Raw genomic sequence first — 18,982 nt, 5'->3', positions numbered from 1 at the left:
TGCAGTGTCAAAAGAGAGATGATCAGTCACAATATAATCATACACGTATTATTACACAACACAAATATTGCCTTTTTAAATATGACAGTTATTGTGGGTATAGTCATATCACCACTGACGTAAGTCACACAACTCTTTTATTACTTGCAGCACACTACGTACCTAGATATTCATGAGTGTTCATATGAACCCCTTTTGTCTCTTGTGGTATATACATCCTTGTAAGTACAAATGTTTTGAAGTTCTGAGTTCACAAATTCCCTCACTACATAAGTAGGACACAGTACATGTGGTGTATCTTTAATGCGTGCTAATGAGAAAAATCTGAAATGAGAAACTACCCTTCATTTGCCCTTAAATTATAACCACTGTAAAGACTTTCCAAATTAGAGTGTCAAGTATCCTCTCGTCCTCACTCTGTCCACCCAGATTGTCATGTCTGGTTAAAAATAAATTAATTAATAATAAAATAGAATAAAAATTAAAAAAAATGTGACAGCCTATATGTCAAACCCAAAAAACCAAGACAGTCGACCACAAAACAAGGAGTGACGCAGAGTGGCTACAGAGTATTTATGCTATTTATTTATGCTAAGCTAAGCTAATTGCTTTTATTCTAGTTTAAAAGTCAACATACAGATGTAACACTGACATTGATCCTCCTTTCTTTTTCTAGGAAGGAAGACAAATAAATAGAACTGATATATTGAAACAATAATTAAGAGACCAAAGATATCTAACGTAATATCTGCTTTCATCTAACAGAAGGAAGTGCATACCAACCTGCATGCTTACAATTCAGCCATATTCTGTGTACACTTACTCTTCAAATTTCTTCTCCAAACAGTCCCACACTACAGCACCTACCATCTGCAGTCCTGTGTTGCTATAGACACAGCATAGATATTAACTAACCATGCCTAGTCGTGTAAAACACTCACACATAGACTCCTTATTTGTACTATCAAGGTCACATTTACAGTTAGTAGTAGAATTAAAACCACAAATCCAGTTTGAAAGGAGAGTGACTGAATAAACAAAATTATCATGTGTCCTTGTGGCATCGTACTAACCGGTTGAACTACAGCAGCTAAAATGCGTATTTACTATTACCAGGGAAAATAAGAAGCTCAAGCCGGCAGGTACCTGTCATGCTTTCACACAGCTCTAAAGCTGCAGCTCCCTGACTAGACATCTGTTTTGTTATCCAGCAAATTCTGCAGTGTGATCCAAAGATGAATGAAGGGATTTCTGGAAATATTTGAATCAGTTAGACTTTAATGAAACAAATGCTGAATTCATACAGGTTCAGCAACTTGAAATTAAATATTATTTTGTCTTTTAGTATGTAATAAATGTGGAGCAGTGAATTCCTGTGGGGACTATGTAATAAATATAGTAGATGCACACTGAAAGTTTCTATATGCTGTTGGCTGACTGACAAATTTGGAATCTTTGTGCGGCCTAGTTTTTCTGCTGAAACTATACCCTGCATTTGTCATTTCTCAGAAGGTGGCCAGTGAGGGTCCACTGTTCAAAATACAGAGAGGGCAAACAGAGCAGAACAAAGCCCTAACAAAGCATCACAGCACAGAGTAGGGAGCATTGTTTAATGGCCTCAGGCACCTCACTACCCTCTCAAAATGGCATAGCCAGCCAAACTGGTTAATGCACATCACTGATTTTGAGAGCCTGTGAAACACATTAAAGCTGTGTGTGTGACATCATTCCAGTTGGCTGTTTTTAAAATATGCAGCACTTGCATTTCCACTTTTTTTTCTTTTTTTTTTTTACATCTTGCTTGATGATTGCTGTAGATGTATTATGCCATCAGAGCAAGGACATTGTTTTATAATATTTAATAATACTTGTACTCAAATTGTATCAAGAAAAATTGGAGTAAAACACTCAAGGATAAAAACCTGGATATCTGAAATTTGTTAATAGAACAAAATATTATCTGTTTGATTAATTGGTTCGATGAAGCAGAGAATTCAGAACAGTTTTTCATCTTCTTTTGGTTTGGTCTCACAGTTACAACATCTGCTCGCTAGGGGGCAAAATTCCCCAAAATGACCACTCATCTACAAGAAAGAAAAAGAAAGTCTGGCCATGACCAAAAGCAGCGCTTCACTGTAAGTAAACAGCGGAGCAGCACCAGGTTTATGCACTGTTGGGGGTTTTGTTTTTACTCTAATGTTCAAATTTAATGCAGTTTTCACCAGAAGCTGATGAAACCTCCAGGTCAGGCACAACCTTGTTTTTCCTCATAAAACGAATCATTACAATAAAAAGACAACAATGTGGTAAATTTATTAATTAAAGACCACATTCTGCATGTGGATCTGGGAGTCACGGGTGACTTGGACATTTATGGAGTGATATTCTTACAGTTGAGGAAACTGATTTGACAAGGGTGCTTTTATGAGTACGTTTGCAGTCTATTGCACCAATGGTGTTAGGAAGACCAGCAGTAGAATTAAATCCTATCTTTGTTTCCAATTTATCTACACTCAAATATTTGTAAGAGTACTCCTTTATAGGATTTGTTCTTAGCTAAGAGCAAAACCAAGAAACGAAGATTTGTATGAATGCAACAATCTTCGTAAATAGTTTCTAAGTAGGACTTAAGAACAAACTTGTGATAACGATTGGTGAATGAGGCCCATTTTATGTGAATATTTGTATGTCAGAGTTACATATGATGTGCACTGTGATTAGCTCAATTCAGACATGGCGTTTGGATAACTCTTTGAAAAGTGATATTGTTACAGCTTATGTTGGTCTTAATTTCACAACAAAGCCAACTGTTGCTATGGGTAACTGTGCCATCCACTCCTCTCTTCCACATGAGGACTCTTTTTCTTCTTAATGACAAACTTGAAACTAATGTCTGCTGCGATGTGGAAACACTGATATGACTCATTTTCCTTCTTCCCACTTGCTGAAGTGGTACTTTACACGATGCCATTATTAAAGGCATAATCATCTAATACTTCCGTGTCAGCTGGAGGACTTGTTGCATCCTTTCTATACAGAAAAGAACTCCAGACTTTGAAAGATTTTGGGGAACATCATTGCACCTGAAACATGGAATAATCTGCAGAGATATCTTGAGAGAAAGATGATATAAAAACATGGGAATGTGCTTTTTCTTCATTTAATAAAAGTTTATCTAAAACAGCAGCGTTGTGCAAGGATTTTAATTAGGCTTGATATATTTCTGTTCTTGACTATTGAACAATAATATAATAGAGCCATCTTTTAAGGAACTTGGCAGCATTACAGCAACCATATATCTAAAGTCAAGTCATATTGTACAATAACCAACTCAAATGCAGAGTCAAGTTATATTACTACATTAGTAAATCCTCCTTGAATTTCTTTTAATCCCTGAAATTACTGCACAATGCTGTCTATCACGCTACGTTCTAATAGAAGACTGTTACAAGGAAACGGAGTGGGGGTGGAGTAATGAGTGAAGGCAGAGCCATGGGGGCCACACAAGGAGGTCAGCATCTCAATGCATCAGAAATTTGATAGTCATCATGAGACAGAGCCCCATTGCTCCCCTGCCTTTCCTTTGCAGCTCCTGCTGCGCACAACCCAGCAGCTCCCCCCTGATCACTCTCCCTGCTGCTTACTTACAATTATTAATTTACCGTGATGCAAATAATTACAATCACACCCTCTATTAAAGCTGAGTACATGTAGACACATCGGTTTTTTTTTGTTGTGTAACCTACTCCACTTTCATGCTACTGTTGTTAAGCCTGCAGAAAAGCTATTAATATTAGAGTCAATCACATCAGACTGAGTGGTGATTTTAATCCATTAGAGGTGAAATATTATTGTTAAGACATGAAATAAATTACAGGTTAAATGCATTATACTATAGACAGATATTTTATTGCACATGCAAACATGGGAATCTTACAGTAAAGCTAAGACACATCCAAGCACATCACATCCAAGCGCTTACATCTTTAAACAGATTTTTTCTTAACAGTAGAGAAGATGAGAAAGCAAATGCTTGAATAATTAATTATTTAGTGTCATTAAATAGTGATCACTGTACAAATGGTAACAATTAACTAAGCATAACTTTGTGTATAAATAAATGGGTGGGAAATAAGGCCCACAACTAAAGACATGTGATTTAAGTTAATAAGACCACTCATTAAATAACCAGGAGAATGAAATGGACATTGCTGTGTAATGATGAAACTGACAGATGTAGCCAGATGTGTACTTTGCTGTTTCTTAACGGTTGAAAAATAAAACATTTCAACTTTCTGAATGAAAAGTAAAAGGGCGTGATGTTTGGAGAGACGTAAAAGGCACATATTAGTTATCTTGTAATGGTTTATGAATGAGATGTGCAGGTGTGTGTGTGTGTATCAACGCTGTGGTCAACAGGCTTGCATTTCAGGAGGGATCGGGTGAGTAGTATGATCAAACCTGCTGCAGACAGGCAGCAGGAACAAAGCTGCACTTCACAGCATCAGCCCGTTGATTAAAACTGCTATCTCGAGCAGACGACCAGCAGGCAATCACATGTCCCCATTTATCAAGCATATAGAGAGTATCCATTTACATCAAAATTAACTATGGCAAGAAAACATTCTATTCATCACAGATAAGCAGGCAAAGAATGTTTACGCTGCAGCCTGGGGCTTTCCCCTAGGTTGGGAAAGTGACAGCCACGATTGCATGGCTCTGAGATCACTCTGAAAGGCATATACATGTCCAGTTTAATCTATCCAGAACATCTTGGTGCTGAGAAAATGCAAAAACTTGATCATATTAAAGAAATTCATATCTATATACCTCCTGGGTTAGCAAGTCGCCTAAGCTGTATTAGTCACCATCACTGACGTTTCATTTTTTTAACAAACCTTGAATTGAGTCAAAAACATTATATAATATAAAAATGTTATTTTATTTCTGTCTTACTAATAGATGTTGGCATTATTTAAAGAGGCATTCAAGCAGCTAGAGTCCCTCTAGCAAACTAGCATACAGTAAATGCACATAGGAAAAAAGCAGCTCACATGCCTTATAATCAGCTGCACAGTGCTTATGCTCTCCAGTCCAAAGGCAGCTGTTTTAACCTGCTTCCAGCTTTTAAATGGCTTTACACCAGCTGTCTGGCAAAAACAGGGTTTTAGTAAAAGACAAGGCTACCTGGTCATTGTTCATATACAATGTCCTCCTAGAGTGATTTTTACAATCAGAAACTGGCTAATCCCTAAATCTGTGCAGCTGGCAGTGTCAGATATTTATGAGCTTCGTGGCAGCTGTCAGAAACAACCGTATGCAATTTTTCAGTTTTTCATTTAGAGTCGTCAGAGTTGTATAAAACCCCCCAAGTGTGTTTATTCCAAAAGTACTTAGGAAACAGCAGATGAGGGGACAGCCTTGTGAGATTCTTGGGACAATAAGTTGTCCAGCCAAACAGAAAGACAAGAAGCTCCTCTGGAGGGATGTTAATAATTTATATAATACCACAGAGGCAATGCATTAGTGAGAAAATGTGAGATGATGAATGGACATGTCCTCTGCAATCATGGTCTTCAACAGATTATAGAACCACTTCAATATCAAGGATGCTGGAATATGGTATGGAATGAGGTGACAGGTTTAAATTGACAAGCTGGTGATGGTAGAGATGGTTAAAGTTTAAAAAGAAAGCTTTCGACAGCTTTCTTTCCCTAATGACGACAGAAAATCTGACAAGTGTGTGTTTGAGTCAACTAATCCTCTTTCAGATAAACATGATTGTTGCCATCTTTTCTGCGCAGTGCAGTTATTTGAAATGTGCCAAGAGAAAGGCAAGCTGAGTGCTAACATAAAAAAAACACTATGAATGTTAAGGTGTATTATGATTAAATCAACTAAATTAGTTTAAAAAGTGTCCTGAAGTGGATCTGAGGTGACATACTACAAATGAGGCTTCTAAGTGTTTAGGTGGAGGGCCAGGATGACGTTCAGAGGTTTGTGACCATCATCAGGAGCAGTGCTGATGTTATTAAACCACAGCAGAGCATCAGCACTGCACACAAGGTTTGGAGAAATTTCCATGGACGTTAGCATTTCCTTAAAAGGGTCGAAGAATTCTCTGGTAATGTTGCCAATTGAAACACTATGAGAAATAGAGCTGCAAAAACAGGAAACAAATGAACAGCACTTATTTTTTATACCAGCAGCCATTCTTGCAGTGTGTCACCTACAAAAGAGTCAAATATTTAATATTAATAGATTTTACTGCTGCATGGTTGATCAGTGACAAACCAATTATAGTCTTGAGGTTCTCTGCACAGGCAATATTTGAATATTTAATCAAACACAGACATGTTCTAGCAGCTCCTGTCTTTTCACTAAAACACTCAAACCTTAAATATTTTTCCACAGCTTAAAACTTTCTACACAAAAAAGCTTTTTATTTAAAAAAAAATCTTTGCTGGGAAAAAAAGAAGCTTGAATTGAAAGCATGAGGTCTCAGTCATTGCAGTACTATGCTAAATACTTTGGACCACAGCATCCTTGTGGTTGATGGGCTACACATGACTCAAATCAAGTCTTTGAAGCTCAAACTGCCTTTTAGCTACTCCGGCTTCAGATGCCAAGAAACTCACATGGGAAAAAAAAAATCTATGTGAGGAGAATGTGTTAGATCTGTAATATGATAAAGAATGATGCAGAAATTGACCATATAGCTGAAACTGTATCCAAATGCACAAAACCATATTTGATAATAAAAAAAAGGCTTACTGCAAGTTTTATAATGTGTGTTGAGATATTACAGTTTCAATAGCTGTTTGTGTAAATACTGACCAATTTGTGCAGGTTGAACTATTAGAAAATAAAATCGAATTTAATAGTTTTATCATGATTTGAACCAGCAGCACCTATGTAAGATGCACATTATTTTACATAACTACAAGATCCACAACACCCCCCCTCAAAAAAGAAATAGTTATTTCAACTGGAGAGAAGGGGGTAGAGATCTTATAGTTTACTATATTGCAAAATCAGCTTAGAGCTCTTCAATCCATTTTGTAACCCAATCTTAATTTGTCTCTTGTGTACATTATTGAATTAGACTGTCTTCTTTGTTTCTTCCACTTACCCCAACTACGTTATGTTGCGGCTCTGCAAGGAATCTTAAATCCATTATGCAAGAGCTACTGGAAACAGTTCTGGAGACTTTACCAGTTTGGGAAGGTTTCCAGCTGATATACAATAGGACTTTCTGTAAAGATAGAAACTGGCTACTTCCTTGGTATTGATGATCTTTAGCTCTTAAAATCATTTCACCACTCTTAATGGGTAAATCAAAATGTCTGCAATATATATTGTTTAGTATATTTCCATTCTCATTAGATGTCATATTGCTTGTAAAAGCCACATCCTTCCCAACCAGCATGTCCATGTGGGTTAAATTTGGGCTGCAGATGAGGGTCCCAAGCGGGTTTGTTACCACAGTGGTATCACCTGTGTTTGTTCATATGGGATTCAAGTTGGTGCTGAATGGGTTTCAGCTAGGCTTCACATATTCACGTGTAACCACATGGGACCTGCAAAATTTACCCAGTTCAAGCCCATGCCCTCTCAGTACTCACATAGCCCATATTTAACCCTTGTGGGCCCCACATGGACATGCTGGCTGGGTTCTCTCATAAAAGGGAAGGAAGTGGCAAATTTTAGGCATGGGTGGGAATCTGCAGGGCAGTATGTAGGCTGAATCTTCTTCAGCTGCACTGTTTTGGAATGTGGGACAACAAGCAGTCAATTTCATTCAGTGAGCTGCAGAACCATAGATCAATGTCACCACAATGGCATTTCTTAGCACAGGTCATATATAGAGCAGTGCAAAAAAAAAAAAAAAAAAAAAAAAAAAAAAACAAAAGAACTGAGCCTTTTTGATGGTAATTAACCAAAACGGATGATTTTCTGTGTAGCCCTCAGAGAAACAAAATAAAGTATTGCAACCCAGAAGGCCTGCTTCTGTGTGATGAGTCAGAGCTTTGTGGTCGCCTCACTCTACGTCAGAATCATTTGAGATATAGGTCGCAGGCAGAATGATCTTCAGCTCCATTCAACAGTTTGAACTGCTTTCTATTTACCATTTTATCCATAAGGAACTGCCTCTGAATTAGCCTTTCCATACTACTCCAATCCATATTTAAACTTGACGTTCCATTTTACACACAATCTGTCATGGATAATGTATTGATATAGTGAAAACTACTAACTTATGTTATTAAAGCTGATCAAAGATGGTTAGTTATCCATGTTTAAGCAGTAAAATCCCATTTTAGCAGAGGGGCAAAGAGTCAACAAATAGCTTGTCACTAACTGGGTGGGATGTCTTTACAAGGCAACGCCTAACTAGACTAGTCTGAGTGTCTAGGTGTTGGGAAAATGTTCCATAAAAAAACTTTCAATTTAGCTCTTGCCAATTGTTTGTTCAGCACATTGTGTTTGCGATTTCTGACATGTCCTGAATGCTGACTTCAGAGAAAGATGCCTTCATACTGTATACATGTGAGGACACCATTCATTCATTATGGCAAAAAACAATGACAGGCAGTGTTCTCCTCTCTCTACTCCCCCAAAACAGTGGGTTGTTTAAAGGGTGAGGATGGGCTGGGGGTGAGCTCTCTGTGTGCTAGATGCTTTTTTGTGATAATGCTCTGTTTAATACTCCTGATCTCAATGGCTGTGTTCCCCCCTCTCCAATACAACAGGTCACACTGAGTCACAAGGCCAGCCAGCGATGACAATGGCATGTTTGTGCACAGGCTGAGATATGGACAGGCTGTCTGATGTGAAGGGATAAGATGGCACAAAGTGGAAAAGTGAGCGCACATGTCTGTTATACATTTCCTGTCCATGTGTGATTAACAAACGTATAATCTATATACAGATTTTTTTTCCCCCCCAATATACAACTTTAAGTAGATCAAAGCAAGTTACATTCTTATCTACATCCAAATGCTCACTTCAGCTTCAGTGTCATATTCATTTATGTCTTGACAGATAAGACAAATGCTTTCTGCGTCAGAAGGAAATTGTGGGTAACAGACACTTGCAGCCTACACCCCACAGACATTATCGGCCGTAGATGATTTGATAACGGGAACAGGAAAAGAAGTATTTCTCAAAGTGCAGCACAACAGCTATTAACCCATCCAGTGAGCTTTATTAGATGAGGTCTGTTAGAACAATAAGTGACAAAGCTGCTCAAATTATTACAAGTAAAATATTCCCCATGTAGAACTAGGTGCTTCTACATAGATGTTGCAGCAAATTATGAACTTATCTTGTGTATTTGTGTCTTTAACCAGTTTTATTTTGTCTAGCTCTGCTAGTCCATACTACTGGACTGTTAAGGTCACTAAGAAACACAACTGACCTCATGCCATTTTCAGGTATTTTCCTGGAAAAGCAAATCTGCATCCCCTCATCACAATTGTATAATAATGTCAGAAGGCAATACAGGCTGTATGTGCATCCACGCATAGAGGCATAATCACACGCCTTTTTACGTCTTTCTGCACAACAACCCTAACCAGTGTAGTGGGCTGCAGCACTCCCTCATCATCCCCCTCCCTCTCCACCACCTCCTTGTTGTCATATGACCACTGTTATGTGTGTGCAATAGAACACAAAGTTGCTCTGTTATTAGTCCCCTCCGCTCTGCCCTCTCATCACTCAGATTTGAGTGCTGGAAGTAAGGCCCTCTCACTCGCTGGCCTCAGGAAAACAGACAGGCCCCTGTATGTGACTACCAGTAAAGATTAGAAAGCAAGGCAAAGAGAGAGAGAGGGCTGAGTTGAGCCCATGTTGTTTTATGTAACACTGAAAGATAGTTTAATCCTCACTCATTCAGACAACCCCCCACCCTAAGATTTGGTTCAATTCCACTGATAGCCCTCATCCCTGATGTCTCACTGTTAAGTAATTTATTAGTTCTGGCTACATGTGCACCTGTCTAAAAGAAATGGCTGCCAAAACATGTCTGTGTGGAGATGACACTTTGTCCCAGTACCTGGTTGAGGTTAAAGACCCAAAACAAACACTAACGCTGAGCCAGCTGAACTAGAGCAGGTCCCTGTCAGAACATAAAGACTGAGAACATGAATCTTATGGACATATATTTCCTCTGTTGTCATCATATTTAGCAGCCTCTGTGTGGTGTTCAAACTTAATTCTAATTTTGATTCCTGTTCAACTACTATTACAAAAAGCAAAAGACCTATGTGATAATTCTACTTCTTCCTTTAAATTTGTCACCCCTTAGATTAATTATTTTATTAAGTAGGCTGCAGAGGGAACTACACTCGGCCCCCTCGGCACTTAACTGTAATAGAGCTGAGTTTAATTGTCCAAGTTGCTGGTGTGCTCACCTACAAGGTTTGAACCAGCAGCACCGTCCAGTGCTATTGGAATCCTCTGAGCATGAACTGCTACCTCAACAGCCACTGTCACTTTAAAACCAAGGCTGTCCCTGCTGTCCCCTGCCATTATGTCACCCAGTGGAATTGATGTAGCAAGTAACAAAAGAGGTGGAAGGAGGTCAGCTCAGCATAGGGTTTACCACACTACTTCTCCTATTTTTATGTGAATAAAAGCCTCTTGAGTTGCACCATACTGCATCCTGTGAATCTAACAAAAAGAGCATGAATTGGTCAAAGCGTAATTTGTGTGGAGTGCTCTGTGCTGATTTTGTTGGTTTGTTTGTCTTCATAAAACTACTAAGTCACGTCTTTCAACACTATATTCAAAATATCAGGGTGTGATTACTTTTTTTTTCCTAGCAGTTTGTGAGCGTGTGTGCATCTGAAACTTGGTGATGCTATTACTAAAGCATGTGATTAGCCTTTACATTTCACATTGGACCAAGTCATTAATCGTTTTAAAGTTAATGTCATTGATGACATGTTGTTGTTTTTAAATGTTGCAGAGACAAACACAGCACTTTCTAGCTGATATGAAGATGTCAGTGCAGCTTGCAGGGCAGATTAGAGCTTTTGTGCTTCAGTGAATGTGACCTTGTTTTGTCTTCTCATGATTACCAACCAGTCACTGAGACAGCAGTGAGATATACCGAGAGGAGAGAGAGGTCACCACTGGACTACAACATCAAGGACACAATGAGATACTGTCTTGCCTTATAAAATATTGTTTGCATGCTTGGCTTATTTTTGTGCAGCTAGTTCTGATTCCAGCTCAAAGATTTGTGTTTTCTTCCAGTAACGGATGTGGCAACATCTTCACATAACTGCATGACTGGGAGGCATCAGAAAAATTTGGTTACAATCTTGAATCACAACAAAGATGTCTTTAACACCTTAATGAAATTAATCTCCCATAAAAGATGATAACACCACTTTGCTTTACAATAGCTTCAGGTACGTCCTACTTAAAAAATGCATGTGTTGTGTAATTTATTAAAAGAACATTTCAGCCAAAAGTGAGCTGCATGTGCTTTTAATCAGATCAGTAAATTCAGTTGCATAGGGTTTAAATTCCTGCCCAGTTTTTGTGTTTCTCACAAACCCCAATCAGGTAGCACTAAAAAGGGCAAACATACCAGTGTATAATTTCTGACTCAGTGGAACTCAGTAATGAAGAGTTTGAAGGGATTTCTTTTGATTAAGAGATATATCAGGGCCTCGGTAAGCTTCTGCTGCTGCTGGTGGAACTATCACAGACTCATCCAGCATTCTTTCTGTGTCACATGCTCAGAATTGCGCTGTCTTTCCACCACCGTGAAATTATCACCGTCCACCCCCCTCCCTGCTCATCCATCCAATCTGTGCCAAATCTTCTCTTTCCTTCTTTCTCCCTCTTGCTCCCTGCTGCATCAACCTCCGCCCCTCTGCCCCATCTGCCTCCCTACTGTTAACCCCCCCCCCCAGCCCCATAACTGCTCCCTACACTAGCTCTTCCCTTTTCTCCTTCTCTCAAGCATGTAACATAAACATACAATGTTGGCACAAATACACATGCTCCTCTGATGGCACACAATACACCCAAACCTCCACTGACAGTAAAACACACTGAAGCTCCTGATAATAGGAAAAATTGTAGAAGCAAAAAATGTCACAATTGCTCTTTTTTGGCTACTGAGTATTGAACACAGTCTGCTCTACCCAGTTTCATCCTCTCATTGTCAGGATTCGCAATACACTCATAAACAGACATAAACAGCTAGACACAAATAAACCAAATAAATCTCACTTCAAGATGGAGATTATTAATTGATGTAAATTTACTTCGTTGAATAGCTGCACAGGCAAATCCTACAATGTTCTGGGCCAAAATTTCCCAGCTATTCTCAGTGCCTGCAGAGCCAAACTCCACAGGATTTGTACACCTCCCACTGCACATCCACATTTAAAGCCAGTAGTAAAGCTCAGCACCTGATCGTATGTGATGGCGGTTTCACTCTCTTATTTTCCCCTCTTTCTACAGCTTATGGCCTGGAAGGAGCACAGACCTATCCACACAGACACACACACACACACACACACACACACACACACATATATATATATATATATATATATATATATATATATATATATATATATATATGTATATATATATATATACACACACACACACATCTTTGAAGCATCCTTCATTTGTCCTACATACAGTAATTATACAAACTATGCACCGCATTCAGATAAAAGCATTCTATAAGAATCAAGGATGCTCCAGGGAAATGATGAGTCAAATTGTAAGCATAAGATAGCAGCGTCTGTTGGCACCGAGCTAACAGGGTGGAGGAGGGGATTGGACAGGCTGCCTGCCTGCTTTGGTGCCATCTCTGAACATCACCTTCCCCATTTTATCAGTCAGCATCCACAGAATGGCTACACTGAAATCTCTTCTTGCAGGCTAAAAGGCAAGCCACCCTAAAAAAAATAAAATAAATAAAGCTCAGTAAGCATAGCCAAGCTTACCGTGTTCACAAGCCAGCATCCATGTACAAAGGATACTGCAGACAAGCCCTTGCAGGAAGAGAAGGGCTCTGTGCAATCCACCTTTAGTCCTGCCGCTTCATCTTCATATCGTCCTCATTTTCATAGGATCTAACACGTACATCTCTCTGTCTTTCAGCGGCCCTCTTCCTCTGTCTTATTAACGTCTGTGTTCTATATTCTCTCTTTTTTGCTCCAAGGCAGTTGAGACACTGCAGCGATGGGGGTGGAGGGTGTGTATATATGTGTGCGTGTGTTTGAGTGTGTCAGAGACTGAGAGGCAGAGAGAGGGAGTGCAGGGTAGAAATGGAGGGAGGAGTCAGCAGGGATAGAGAGAAGGGGGGAAATGGTCAGGATTAAATCATGAGAGTAACAGAAAGAAAGGGAGAAAACAGGCTTTGATGGCTGCAGCATCCAGAGTATCTTTGTTTCATGTTATTGAATATACATTGGTTGTTAAGGAATTTGAGCCCTGCTGCTTAGAATTGAGGTAAAACAGCAAGTAGATGTGTTCCTTGGGGGTGTAATGTGCTTGCTAAGAGGCCAGCAACAGGATTGGTTGTGATTTCATTGATGACTGAAAAAACATACAAGATAGGGAGAGAGGGAGGAGGAGGAGGGGACCGGGCAGAGGAGGAAAGGAAGGGAGGGGAGAAATGACGACAAAGGAATGGGAGGGGGATTGGACGATGGTGTAATGTGCTGTTTCCGTGCCAACTGTTTCTGTGACAGTGGGACCACTTCCTTTATGGCTATTGGCTATGACCAGGAATTGATAGAGGCTTGGGCAAATAAGGCAGCATGCCACGGGGTGTGAATGGGTGGTTCCTTTCTTGTGTTTATTCCTCTTGTAGTTAATCTCTGGGAACAGAAAAAAAAAACTGAAAAAGAAAGAAAGGAAGAGGAGAAAAAAAATGCAGAACTGAATTGCAGCCACACAGAATTGATGCAAGAACATAATGATCACACTGCTGGAGCATGATTACTCTGTCATTACCCATGCCACCAGTGTGTTAAGAGACGCCTCCCTTATTTATAATACACACATCCCCAAACACACACTTTTCAACAGGAAAAAATCCCCAGATCAGGTTGCACTGGGTGTGTGGTGTAATGCAATTGCCTGAACACCAACCCCAGTGTCATAAACTATGAGATAATTAATCGGCTAAAGGCCAGAGCAAACACACATCTGGTTGGGCTGAACAACTTGCCTCTGTGTGACCTTTCATCTGGGCATTTTAATCTGGATAGCAGGTGGTGTATTGTCCCCATTATTTTTCCTTGAACTTCCGTTTTTTTTTACCATTTATCCTAATACTTTATTCAGCGTATATCTGTAACAAGCTTCAACCTCCACATCCACTCCTCTTTTTAAGCAGCCAGGTGTGTGCATGGAAAAAAAAGACAAACTACATTACTAAAAGCCACACAAATTTAGCAGATGCCACAAAACCCTCCACACCAAAGCTGTCCCCATCTGGGACAGTATTTCTTTGGACTCGTCTCATACAAAGACAATACACATACAAATAAAGGACCTGCTCTGACAACACAACATGTTGGATAGCCTCTCCTACAAGCCTATGTTTTGCTGACACTCTAAACTTGGTAAGTGTTTGTACTTAGGCTCCAAAGTTGTTAAAAATCTCCTTCAAATGTCAAATGCCCCCCTCCAGTGGTTGGTGATGGCTGACAGCAATAAAAATACAACAACTAAACATGTTCCTAATGAGATCAGGGGATGCCGATATGCTACATTTTAAAACCAGTTTACCACTTGAAATGTTCTCAAAACTTCTCGGCTGTTTGGTAAAAATGATTCGTTAACTTTAATTTTAGTCTTCTCTAATTTTACAAGCCATTATCCACTGAACTCCTGATACGTTTTGACTCAGACTCTGAAGCCATAAACAATCACAGACTTTTTGGGGGGACTACAGAATGACTGAATGTGCATGGAATATTTTATATTATTGGCTGTGGCTGTTGAGGTATTGGTTGCCGTCGCAGTTATGACTCATTTAAATATTTTTTTTATTTAAATAGGTGCTTTCTTGATAATTGATCCCTTCAGTCCTTCAGTTAAAAAGTTAACATATTTTGTTCCATGTGATGAGCACAGACAAAACTGTCTTCATTCCATAATGACATTTACACAAAATTTGAACATCCTGGTGACTCCCACTTCTCTTTGTAAAAATCCTGCAGTGATAGTCTGACAAATGAGCACCAAAATCACCACCATTAAACAGTTCCTTGTCGGTTGCCTGTGATTTTTAGAACTGATTTAGAAATTTCACTAATAATGCACAGCAAAGTGTGTCCTCTAACTACATGTCAGACTGAACACTTGATGCACTGCAGCACAGCCCTGTCTGCTGGGAGATGCTGGCTAGTGACAGAGTGTGTCCAGGAAAGCCGAAGCTGAATTAATGTCTGCAAAACCAGTCCCTAAAAGATACATTTCACTGAAAAATCCTGTTTAGAATTATGATATTCATTTTGCTGGATTTATCAGTGTAGATATTCATTTATTTAGCAAATTACATAGCATGCACATGTTTTTTATTACTCAAGATGTCCCTGTCCTCTAGAACATTTCTCTATCCTTTTCACTCTCCATAACCCTCACTATCCCTTTTTGTCTCGCCCGGATTGTCTCTGTGCCTCTCCCAGCTTCCCGGCTTCCTAATCCTTAATCCTGTGGAAATCGGTCAGGCAGAATGAGCCAGCTTTGATCATACTCTCATATCACGCGTGCTAACAGTGTCAGCACACCCGGATCCCACAGAACCCTGGAGCCCAAGGGGAGAGCTTCAAACAGCCGTTCACCCTTGGACTCTGCTTGAGAGCAAAGGGAGAGGGAACTGCAGAGCTCCTGTCTCAATTGCCAAATACAGACTCAGTGTCCCTTTTATTTTAAATTTAGCAAATATTGGCATTGTGACTTGACTCTGTTTATATCCACCTTTCTCTAAGTTTAGTTTTTAGATGTGAAAGTCTCTTCTGCTTTGGCCAGGAGAACACCTCAGAGCATCCATGCTGTGTTATTATTGCTCCAGTTTTGCAATGCATGACCAAGGCATGCGATATTACCTGCCTGATTGGGAGACTGATCACAAAATACCTTCTGGCACAAAAAAAGTAAGCTAGTCAAAAAAAAAAAAAAAAAAAAAAAAGATGCTCAAAATAGCATCCAACCTGAGAAAATCTTTGATCACAACATTCCAGTTACTTGAACAAACCCACTCGTTTTACTAGAGGTTTGATGGAGGTAAAAAAAAAAAAAAAAGAAAAACGTATTGACTTAGAATAAATGCTTTGAGGTAAAGGAATTATTAAATAATTTATCATGACTTTGCCCACGCAAGTGCATGTAAGTATTATAAGTGAAAACATTTTTAATTCACAAAGTATACAACCAACAGAAATGGTACATAAAGATGTTGCCTTCTCACTACCACATGACCTGGAGGTTGGAGATCTCTGGAGATCCACAACAATACACACAGAGTGCTCTGACTCCCCATTTAATCGGTACAGAAGTGTAATCAGGTGCTTTAAATCAGCCTGTGAAATGGAGCATTTAGCATTGTCAGTCTGTACAGGATGTGCAGCATCTTATATGAGATATATGATCAGCTTACTTGTTACAAAGAACTCTATTTTCAAACCAGTTACGATAGATGGAAAATTGTTTTTCTGATAAGGTCACAGTGGTCCGGTTCATTAAGATGTTACATCACAGCACCAAATAACAGTGAATACATTGTTCAAAATAAAGATGATGAGAAATCTCTAAATGGAAATATGATTTCATGTAATGAATCCAAATATTTGTAGGAATAGTTCTCTGACAGGACATGCTATGAATCTAGTTTGTTTACATAGATAATGCTGACACCTAGTGGTCAAGCTAACATACTACCACACCGTTAAGAAGTGGTGTCCTGCATTTTTCATTTTAACTAAAGATGAATTTGAAAATTTGGGGTAAATAAGTTACAGTAAATATATTGTTTTATGTTAAATGCAAATGCTTAACCTCTGAGAGTGAAAGAATTAGTTAGGATTTATTTGATTGAAAACGGATAGAGAAATTTATCTGTGAAGGTTTTCATTCATTTCAGTCATAATATCCTATTTGGGTGGAGTCAAGTCAACTGGACTGGGTTTACAAGACTGCTTTCAAGACCCAGAAGCGCCACTTTTTTTTTGTTTTGTTTGTTTGTTTGTTTTTTTTTTTCACCCAGCCACACCATCAGACATAAACTGGTTCAAAGCAAAAATCAACCTTGTGTATGCAGATCAGAGCAGTGGAGCCTGCAGTGAGCTCTACAAACCAAACAGCAGTCCATCTACAAATGGATGCATCAACACAGGACAGCCAACTCACCAGGCCAGGACTCAGCTGTGTTCCTGCATCTTAAGGATGAAAGACACACTTTTGAGGACCACAATGTTAAAGCACCCCCCCCCCCCCCCTCCAAATCAGAAATTTGTACCAAAATATACAGATGAGACAGCTACAGGTACAGCAGTTGATAGAATATTTATCACTTTTGGCAAAAGAGTGTTGAACTGGTCTGTCTGCAGTCTAGACTTTTCACCAATAGAAAGCATTTGGGGCAAAAAAAAATATATATATGACAAAGCTGACACAGGACAGCTAACACAAAATGAGACATTTCCCATCCCAAAGGTCCAGCAACTGATCTCAGTTCCAGCCATTTCCAGACTGTTGATAGAACTTTATGTGATGCTTCAAAGATGTGAACATGGCCATGTCCAAACTTTGAGATGTGTTGCTGCCCTCACATTTTAGATAACGTATTATTTTTAATGCTTCCTTTCAAGATATTTTCTATGTGCTATTGTGAATAAAATATTTGTTTATGAGATTTGGGGTTGGGAAAGATTTGTGGGGAAACTAGAAATATGAACTGAAATTGGTTTTGCCACATCTCTTGTGTATTATCCAGGGTGTTTAGCTAAAGGCTCCCCCAGAGTCTGAACACTAGTTAAATGTTCCTGGACCATATGTGGGGTTGCGGGAAGATGCTTCTAGCTTTTAGGAACTGGATACAGTTTTGTAAATGCGATTCTTTATTATCATGTTTACTGTAAATATTCTTGACTACAAAAAGTGTTAAGATTTTACAGTCTGATGCTGCTGTAAGATGTTGGGAGGAACGGTTTAGCTCTATCAGTAGCAGAGTATAAAAGCTGAATTATTATTAATTTAGAGCTGGCTGCTGGTGGAGGCTGATCACGCCACCACAACATCTCTAAGTCCCTGTTATAAATGTTTTGAACAAAAGAAGTGTTATATATTGTATTCTGCCTTGTTTGCAATCACTGTCACACTTAATCATTATTATTATTATTATTATTTAATCATAAAATTGTGTCTCAAAAATGCAGATGTGACATGTGCATTGTTCAAGGTGTGACAGGGAAAAGCACACAAATGTAGCATGATGTCATAATGGGTTAAACCAACTGCACTAGTGCACCTTATGCCATAGAAGCTGGTTTTGAACTGCGTGCTCATTATAACACAGAAGGTCCTGTGCAGCCCTGAGGAGGCTTCTTCAAAAAGGAATTTCAGAGGTTGATTTGTTGATGACAGGACATGTTTCTACCTTATCTCAGACTATGTTAAATGCCACTGGATCTTGCCTTTACACAGAAATTTAAAAAGACTATTAAAAAAAAAAAAAAAAGCAGGATTGTCTAGATTCTTAAACATCTGCTTAGAAAGCTGGAGGTCATGGCAGTTGTCCAAAACCAGGACTTTCAGGTGATCAGAGATCTTTTCTTGTTTTGATCAGCTATGTTTTCCACTCAGTTGTGTTGTGGTCACACGTATATCTGCTACTTTGGATTAGGAAAAGAAAATCATCAAATATTAAAATTTACCCTGTCATATTATGCTTCAACTACTTGTTAAAAATCACAATTTCTATGTTGAAGGT

The 18,982-nt window shown here is 39.0% G+C and overlaps 1 protein-coding gene across 2 annotated transcripts in view; it reads right to left on the bottom strand.

Moving 5' to 3' along the window:
* Positions 1-13,266, bottom strand: part of gnaz (guanine nucleotide binding protein (G protein), alpha z polypeptide) — a 29,097-nt gene extending 15,831 nt beyond the window's left edge. For both annotated transcript variants that reach the window (XM_041969374.1, XM_041969375.1), the window contains exon 1: positions 12,984-13,266. The gene's annotated coding sequence lies outside the window, so the exon portion shown is untranslated. The remainder of the gene's footprint in view (positions 1-12,983) is intronic.
* Between the last annotated feature and the right edge of the window lie 5,716 nt (positions 13,267-18,982).

The sequence above is a fragment of the Melanotaenia boesemani genome, chromosome 19, assembly GCF_017639745.1.
Source record: "Melanotaenia boesemani isolate fMelBoe1 chromosome 19, fMelBoe1.pri, whole genome shotgun sequence".
NCBI classification, from domain to species: Eukaryota; Metazoa; Chordata; class Actinopteri; order Atheriniformes; family Melanotaeniidae; genus Melanotaenia; species Melanotaenia boesemani.
The sequence above is the reverse complement of the archived record's forward strand: the minus strand, read 5'-3'. Positions and strand labels throughout refer to the sequence as shown.